A 6,798-nucleotide genomic window follows, 5' to 3' on the forward strand; every position below is an offset into this window, starting at 1 on the left:
GGGACTATGGGAGGGTGGTTAAGAAGAGCAGACACCCTGAAAATGACAAGGGAAAGAGGAGAGAGGGGTTGGAGCCAGCTCTGCAATAGAGTAGGGGCATCCATTCTCCCGGCAACATGTCCAGAGGTCCATAGCATGAAGGCGATCCTTAAATTTCCCACAGTCCTGCCTGGGCAGGGGCCAACTCCATAGTAGTCTCCAGAGGACAGGGACTGGGGTCCTGCAGTCTACTGCTAGGCTCCTGGAAGTGGACCGAGCATACTTCATCCCCTAGTATAGACAGGGACTACAGGAGAGAAGGTCTCAGTTTCCTTCTCTACAAATTGGGCTCTTGCAATGGCAGTACCCAAGGGTTCTGCATGCTTGGAAAGTCTGTAGACCTTGATTCTCTACCAATGACCCATTGTCCTCCAAGGACATGGATAAATGCTTCCCACTCCCTGAAGGTCCTTCGTGGCAGAGAGGAGCTTGGGGAATGAGGACTTGGGGTAGGGAAGAACAAGACAGAGCCAGGGACTGAAAGTTAAGGGTCCAGGAACAAGACCACTCATACTTGGATCCTTGGGATCCTCATTTGGAAGTAGGGGGAATCATTGCCCTGGCTGAGGTGAGGATGCCTTCTGAGAAAACTAGACACCCCAGAGGGGAGTGGCAAAGAGGGCGGCAGGAGTGTCTTCTGAGGTCCCTTCCACAGCCCTGAAATCCTTCAGGGCCTGCTGTTTTACTCCTGGGACTCCGGAGAGCCTTTGCCTTGAGGTCACCCAAAGAAAGATTCCTGCCTGGGGCTGCAGTGCTAGTGCTGGCCACCAGGGGACAGGCAGCCTCCTGGTTCATGGTGCCCACTGAGCTTTGCTGGAGCAATTGGGGCAGGAAGAGCCATGCAGAATGTCATTTCGGCCACGCCTCTGCTTCAGAAACAATATGCACCTCCTACGATTAGTGATCATTTCTACAGAATGAGCTGGGCAGAGGCAGGAAGAAGAGCTCCAAGATCTCCCCATTTATTTATTTATTCGGAGATTTATTTATTTATTTATTCCGAGATTATGGCTCACCCTGTGCCAGGTGCCAAATGGTCTCTCTCTTCCAGGAGCTTTCAGTCTGGAGGAGAGAAGGACAAAAGCACAGAAGCAAGACATGTGAAAGAAAAGAGTAAGTGCTAACCTGATAACAAAGCAGGGTGTTGTGAGAGATGAGATGGCAGTCGCTGGGTAGGAAGATCTGAAAGGCCTCACTGGGGTGACATTTACTGAGACTAGAATGACAAGAGAGAGCCATCCCTGCACAAGTCTGGGAGCAGTGTGTCAGGGAGAAGGCACCACTGGTACAGAGACTTGCAGGCAGAAGTGAGTTTGACCTGAGGCGGTTAGAAAGGTGACCAGTGTGGCTGGAGCGAGCCTGGGAAGAGAGAGGAGCAGAAGGAGGAGGGCAGGGCCAGATCTTGGGGGCTGTTAGATTGTTAGTTATCCCTTCCTCTCTGAAAGCGTTGCCCCAATACCATGCATCTTAAAACTACAAATATTTAATAGCTCACAAGTTTTGTGGATGAGGAATCCAGGCTTCGATTAGCTTGGTTCCTCCAATTCTATACATTTCTGTGCAACTTGTCATTTCACAGACTGCATCAAATCACTGTAGGGCTGTCAGGTCAGGAGCTGTGGCCTTAATGTGACTTCATAATATCCCATAAAGGAAGTCATTTGCCACAGCAATTCAGCTTTTCAATGTTGTCGGACCTTGACATGATTCAATTCTGTTGCCATTTCAGCAGTGCTGCAGGAACATCTTAAATGTGTCCTCATAGACTGTGTTAGTTTGCTGGGTCTGCTGTAACATAGAACCACCAAGTGGGTGGATGGCCCCTCATGCTTACTGGCACGGTACTGGTTTCTGTCTTTGTAGAGCTCCACCCAGGACATTGTCAAGGAGCTGGTTGATGGGTTCAACTCCTCCATCTCACTAGACAAGGGGCAGATGCATCTGGCGATGAACAATGGCCAACACTGGTCTGGGGTAAGTGTGGGCACATAGTGGTCTCCATACCCAGGACACTGAGATGACCGGGGTGAACCCAGAACCCAGTCAATCTGGTGAATCCCCTGGGTTCCTTCCAGGAATGTGGTTTCCCCAGAGCCTTCCGCTTCATGCCAGGTGCTGATGAAGCCTCAGGTAGTTTAGAGGGAATGTCATGCAGCCCATGGTAGGGGCAGTTCTCAGTTCTGACCTGTGTGATCTTGAGCAGCCCCTTGAAATCCCTAACCCTCTGTTTCTCAATATCTACAGTGGGGACGTTTGTTGATGACTCACTGAGATAATGCTCTTAATACAGGCTATCAATACAGGGAGGTGCTATTGTTTCTCAGCTAACACAAAGCCTTGAAGGTACTGGTTGTTTATCACTCTCCCCAAAATCAAATGATGCTTTTAAAGCCTGGAACCTTTTTCTGTGTGGGCACTCATGTCCCTCCTCTTGCCCAAGTTCCTGAGGTGATGGGAGTTTCTGGTCTGAGCTCCAGACCCTGATCCTCCTGGTGGCTCATGGTGATGCCACTCACTATTTGTTCCTCCTTGTCCACTTGGTGTGAAAAGGAGTCAACCCTCTCCCGGGATGAGGCCTACTCAATGCCGACCCCCAAGGCAGGCACAATGGAGAAGGTGGTAGAGTCCCTGGTACCAGCTTTCCCGGATAGAAACATCTCCTACATTGCCGCCTTCCCATGCATGTACCAGGTCTTCACCACCACCCAACAGGTACTGGACTAGCTGCCCCATAGGCGAGTGCTGCCGCCTCCAGAGCACAGTGGTTAGTGTCCCATCTACCAACCGTGTGTATGGGGAATGTCAACACACCTCTGTGAGCTTTACTTTGCTCTTCTGAAAAGTGGGTTGGTAAGAAGATGAAGCTAATAACGTTATTTTAGGAAATCATGGAATCAGCCAAGGCAGGTGCTTACCTGGTGCCTGGTTCTGCAAAAAGGGCTGGGGAATGTGCTGTGGTTGTTCATGGTGATTATTTTTCTTTCCCCCATGAAAAGCAGACTTCCTCACGCATCACTGGGATTTAGCCTTTCTGAGTTTGGAAAACCAGATGGACACCCTGTCCAGGAGTTTGAGGTTCTCTCCAGCTGATCTTGACTGCTACATGGCACACATTTACAACTTGCAATGCAACACTGAGACAGACACCGTTAATAATTCACTGAAGTTTAATATATACATAATATTTGCACAATATCGTCTAGAGAAAGGTAGTTTGATGAAGGTTCAATTTAAGGAAAAGATCAGTCTCTTCTTCACTACTAACGAGGGATAATCCAAACAGTCCGTGAAGTGAAACAAAGTCCCACTTTTCTTGGTGTGCTCTAGGAATTCCAAAAGTCTGTCGATTTGGAGGAACTGACCGCGAAGGAGCCGTCTGCGGTGTCCAGCAGGCGAAGGTAGAGGATCTCCAGCCCAGCGAAGGGGCTCCCCTGCATCCACTGGCCTCAAGAACGCTCCGATGGAGGTCCAGCAGGCTGGAGGCAGCCAGGCGGCTTGGGAGGCCTGCGTGGAGGGGAAGAGAACAGCTCCGCTTTAAGACCCAGGCACACCGCCGGGGAAGGGACCAGCAGGGCTTGGCTCTCGGCCTCCGGGCAGCTTTGGAAAAGCTCCTCGTGACGTGCTGGATCTCACGACCGCTTCTATGGACGCGAGCGCTTTTAGCATCTCGGCCATCTCTTCTTCTTCTTTCGACCGTTTGGCTCTCTCTGGAATGGTGTGTGTCCACGGATGTGCGTGTGACCTGTGCGGGAAGTCACGGTTCTGGAAGGCTTATCAGTATCTGCTTCTGCTCCCTCCAGGCCCAGCCTCACGGGGAGCTCACAGTCAAGTTCAGTCCTTGGGAATTTTCTGGAAGCCTCTTTCTTTCCCCGGCACAGAACTGGGGGATAAGAGCCCCATGGCTCTTCCTCATGCTCAAGGCAGAGCCGGGGATGTGGGGTCCACTCCAGCACATTCCCCTGCACCCACGAAACTCCGATCATAAAAGAAGAACCACCGAGATCGAGCCAGCTCCTCCCTTTCCAGGACACTGCAGATCACCTCTCTGGGATTTGGAGCAGGACCCAAGGCTGGCTCTGGTCTCACAGGCCTGTGCTCCTTCCCTTGACTCGGCTGTACACTCCCAGCCACGCATTTGTTCCGAGGCTGTGGCATCTCTCCGTAGCGTTGGCTCTCCCTGGCTGTCACAGGAAGGGAGCTCAGCCAGGACTTGCCTCTCCCTTTGTCGTCGGAGGCAAACCACAGGACATGTCCACTGTGGGTCGCATGAATTCCCCTTCCCTGCGTATCCCCTTGGAAGAACAGGCAGAAATTCTCAGATCCACATTCCCCATAGAGGACGCCTGGAAGCTGAGCTCCCTGCATCATGTCGCCGGGTCGGAAATTCCTTCACAGAAGGGAACAGCTTGACGGTGGCCTCCCAGGGCCATTGGCCCTCCTGGCCAAAGTCTCCCCAGAGCAGAAGGGGGGGTAGAGTCCACGGAAAGTTCTGCCCATACAAGGTGGCAGCAGTATTGTGTATGTGAAAATAAATCTGCAGATTTTAGGTTTCGTCTGGAGTGCAAAGAAAACAGACGATCACGGGATCAGATGTGAAAAGTCGTTTAGCCGACTGGTTTGCGAACAGCGGCACCAAGCGTTCTCGCGGATGGGGACAGCGGGGACGCAGCAACAAACTGGGGAGAGTGGGGCGGTGGCGGTTCTTCGCTGCTTACAGCCCACAAAACCCTCCACTCCCCGGGGGACGGTAGGATCAAGAGTGCCGTGAACACCCAGGGGACTGGATCTGGCTCTACCTTCCTGACCAGGGATCCCAGGCCTGAAGAGACAGCCCGAGGCAGAACAGAGCCTCATCACAGGTTGTGGAAGACTTAATCACCGTGCTAATGAATGGGCTTGAAAATGATGCTCAACTCTCTTCTATACTAACGGTGAACACCTCGAATTTAAAGTTGCAAACACATCATTGATATCAGCATCAAAAATGACACACACAGGTGTAAATCTAAACACTTACGCACAAGATCGATGTGAGGAGGTCTACAACACGCTGACAGAAGAAATCACAGAAGACCAACAGCAGTGCAGACTTCCTCCATGTTTCTTCATAGGTTGACTCGGTATTGTTCAGCAGATGTCAGCTCTTCCCAACAGGATCTACAGAGTCAAGACAATCCTAGTGAAGATCCCAGCGGCAGACTCAACACGCCTCCCCAGTATTGAAGCAGAACATAGTGAGAGAAAGGTACGGTACTACCATCTTCGGGACTGCCTCTAAAGCTACACTACTCGATAAAGGGTGTGTGTGGTGGTGGTGGGCCTCCTGGAAACAGTCAGTGAGGAGGGGGCACGTGATGGGGTAATTAGGAGGCGGGGAGGGCGGGGGTGGCGGTGGCGGGGGGGGCGGGGGAGGGCGGCAGGGGGCGGCTTGTCCAGAGGGAGTGGCATCTGGACGAGGCCTTGAAGGACAGGGAGGACTTGAAGGTTGGAGGCAGGTGGGAAGAGAGGCCCCTGCAGCCTGAGGGAGGCGACAGCAGGAAGCACGGCACGGAGGAGGGGAGGGCACTGCTGTGTGAGTGTGGGGTGACAGAGCACCAGGAGCTGGCACTGCGGGCAGCCAGGCCCTTCCCTTCCTCCTGTAAATCTGACCTGTGAGCCGCCAACGCCGCAGTCCCCGTTCCAGACAGTGGACATTCAGTCCAGCGCAGGACCGCAGCCTGCCTCCCGGGGCTGGACTTCTAGGTGGGGACAACAGGCGGGGCCCCATCCTGAGGGACCATCTGGGCACACATTTAATAAGAGGTGCCCACGGAAGTGGGGTGCACCGTGGCATGGCACAGGAGCCGCACTGAGCGGGGGCCCTTTGGGGGGGTTCCCCTAGAGCTGCGGGTGGTCAGGAGGGCCCAAGTGGAGAAGGAGTCGCTCGTCCCCGTCCACCCCTGCCCACCTCTGGGCTCTGAGCACGTTCGCGACACCATGGTCAAGGGCTCCACGCGTGGCGTGAACTGTTTCTTTGCAGACTCATTTTCCAAGCGCGGCCTTCGACGGGATTCGCTGGTGACGGGATGTTTGCTTCGCCACCTCCCACCTTCCCAGCCAAACCAGGGATCGGGGTGGCAGCGGGGTTCCCGGAAGTTCACAAAAGTGGAAACACGCCGCTCCTCTCTCAAAGGCAAGACGGAGGTGAGAAGAACCCCCTCCTCCCTCGGTCACTGACACCTAGGGAGCTTTCGAGGTTAGCGCCTTCAAAGATCTGTTCTCTTCACCAGGTACAGTTCTATACCCGTTTGGAATGTAAAAATTATATGCGTCTTCAGGAAGGGGAAAAAGTCACCGAAATGTCACCTCGAGAGGCCCATTTCAAGCCACTGTGGCAAGTATTCTTCCGCACGTTAGGAAGTGAGCTCTTCCCTGAGCAGCCCTGGTTCTGAGGAGGAGCCTCACGACGCATCCACAAATGGCAACGTGTGAGGCCCTCGAGCCCGGAGCGACGTCTGGGCCTCTCGGCCCTTCCTCCTGGCTCTAAAAGGCAACCCCGCTTCCAGAGCTAGGAGCTGCCCTAAAACCTGAGAAGTGGCATCACCCCCGGGCCCTCCCTGCCAAAAACAAAGAAAGAAATGGGGACAGGAGAAGTATCAAGAGGAAAGAAGAGAGGCCAGCTTCATCTCTGTCCCCTAGAAATGCCACCATAAAACCCACGCCAGCTACAGACACCATCTTTTAGGGCCTCCCAGCCCCCTCGACCCGCCCCCACCACCC

At 53.5% G+C, this 6,798-nt stretch overlaps 1 long non-coding RNA gene across 3 annotated transcripts; it reads left to right on the top strand.

Annotated features, from left to right (window-relative positions):
- The first annotated feature begins 577 nt into the window (after positions 1-577).
- LOC131412671 (uncharacterized) lies at positions 578-6,089 on the top strand. 3 transcript variants are annotated; one of them, XR_009221829.1, is made up of 3 exons: positions 578-1,152; positions 1,903-2,751; positions 6,059-6,089. It is a non-coding gene; the product is annotated as an uncharacterized LOC131412671 (long non-coding RNA). The 3 variants fall into 3 exon arrangements; XR_009221827.1 differs by lacking the exon at positions 6,059-6,089 and adding an exon at positions 3,367-3,429 and having other exon boundaries at positions 1,903-2,013; XR_009221828.1 differs by lacking the exon at positions 6,059-6,089 and adding an exon at positions 3,367-3,414.
- Positions 6,090-6,798: the final 709 nt, after the last annotated feature.

This window comes from Diceros bicornis, chromosome 13 (genome assembly GCF_020826845.1).
Source record: "Diceros bicornis minor isolate mBicDic1 chromosome 13, mDicBic1.mat.cur, whole genome shotgun sequence".
NCBI lineage: Eukaryota > Metazoa > Chordata > Mammalia > Perissodactyla > Rhinocerotidae > Diceros > Diceros bicornis.